At 40.0% G+C, this 1,677-nt stretch overlaps 1 non-coding gene across 1 annotated transcript; it reads right to left on the bottom strand.

Annotated features, from left to right (window-relative positions):
• Positions 1 to 1,605: 1,605 nt before the first annotated feature.
• Positions 1,606 to 1,677, bottom strand: TRNAA-UGC (transfer RNA alanine (anticodon UGC)). Its single transcript has one exon. It is a non-coding gene; the product is annotated as a tRNA-Ala (tRNA).

Genomic DNA, 1,677 nt, shown 5'->3' with positions numbered 1-1,677 from the left:
ATCCTCCCAGACCGGGGCACGAACCCATATCCCCTGCATGGGCAGGCGGACTCTCAACCACTTGCGCCACCAGGGAGGCCCTGGCCACTCTTTTATCCTTGGTTTATTCATCTGCAAATGGTGATGATAATATGTATCCCTAAGGGTTAGTAAGAGGATTAATGAGAACATGTAAAGCTCCTGGCACAGAGGTGCTCACTAAGTGACAGTTCTGAGAGTGGCAGACATGTAAACAGACAGCTTTTCTGTAGCTTGACATAAGAAATAAAGGAGTAACTAATTCTGTTTGATAGAGAAGGCTTCACAGAGATCATGGTCCCCCAAGCAGGATTTCAGGTAGATGCTTCATGGATGAATTCTGACCTGGTTCTTGTCAGAAAATTAATCTTTTTTTTTTTTTTATCCCTAGAGCATGTTCCTTTTGCCTTTTATTTTAGCCCATACCTCACTATACATTATTGAGTAGTAAGACAAACAATAGATTTGGAGATAGGCACACCTAGATTTATATCCCATCTCCAACACACCTGCTTTGTGACCTTTGGCAAAATTCTTAACTTCCTGGAATTTCTGTTTCTAATTTTATAATATGGGTGTAATACTTGGATGATTTTAAAAATTAACTGAGAATGTAGGGGAAAGAGCCATACACTTAGCTGCCTTGGGAACCCCAAACTGAATCCAGCATATATTTAGAGTTTCATCTCCTCTTATGTTTCTGCATGTCATGCAAAAACACACCATTTCTTTCCTACTACTGTGTCTTTGTACCTATTGCTCCCTCTGCCTAGAAGAATTCTGTTCAAGAGTTAAACAGCATCGTGGTAAGAGCCAAGGGCTGGGCATCAGTCTCAGCTCTGCCAGTTATTAGCTAGGTGACCATGGGAAGATAATTTTCCTCTTTATATCTCGGGTTTTTTTTTCGGATATCTGTAAAATGGGGGAAATAATGGTATCTCACTCATTGGATTATTGTGAGGATTAAATTAGCCATGTAAAGACCCAAGTTTATGCCTGGCATATGGTAAGCACTGAAAATTTCTTTGGTATTACTCCCACTCCCATTACTACTACCTTTATTATTCCTACAGATATGGTTCAAATATCACCTGCTTCCCCAATTTCCCTACACCATTATTTGCTTGCCCTCTCTGAAGTTGATGGACCACCACATGTTCTAGGCACACTCCTAGGCATATTACAGGTGTTATTTTATTCAGATCACCCAATATGTTCTCAGCCACCCTCTGGGATTGATCAAATTCTTGAAGGTCAGATTCACCTTTATAAGAGGACTGAGAATCTTTGACAGTTACTATGTAAAGACTCTTCTTACTTTCCTCTTAGAAAAAGATGAAATCTACAAGTTAACTAGTAATATCCCCACTGTACAGATCGAATCTTTCGACAAACATTTTTTGAGCAATTACTAAGTGTGGGCACTGTATTAAGTGCTGGGAACACTGTGGTGAACATAAATAATCCTGGTCCCTGCCCACGTGTAGCTATTTACATTTAAATTAATTAAATATAAATAAAGTTTAAAACTCAGAGCAGCACTTGCATTAGCCATATTTTCCAAGGATTAAACAAGGAGAAATCAGATGGAGATGCTGGGGATTGAACCCAGGACCTCATACATGCAAAGCATGCGCTCTACCACTGAGCTACATCCCC

Source organism: Mesoplodon densirostris, chromosome 11, assembly GCF_025265405.1.
Source record: "Mesoplodon densirostris isolate mMesDen1 chromosome 11, mMesDen1 primary haplotype, whole genome shotgun sequence".
In the NCBI taxonomy this organism is placed as follows: domain Eukaryota; kingdom Metazoa; phylum Chordata; class Mammalia; order Artiodactyla; family Ziphiidae; genus Mesoplodon; species Mesoplodon densirostris.
This window is presented reverse-complemented; position numbering and strand designations above follow the sequence as displayed.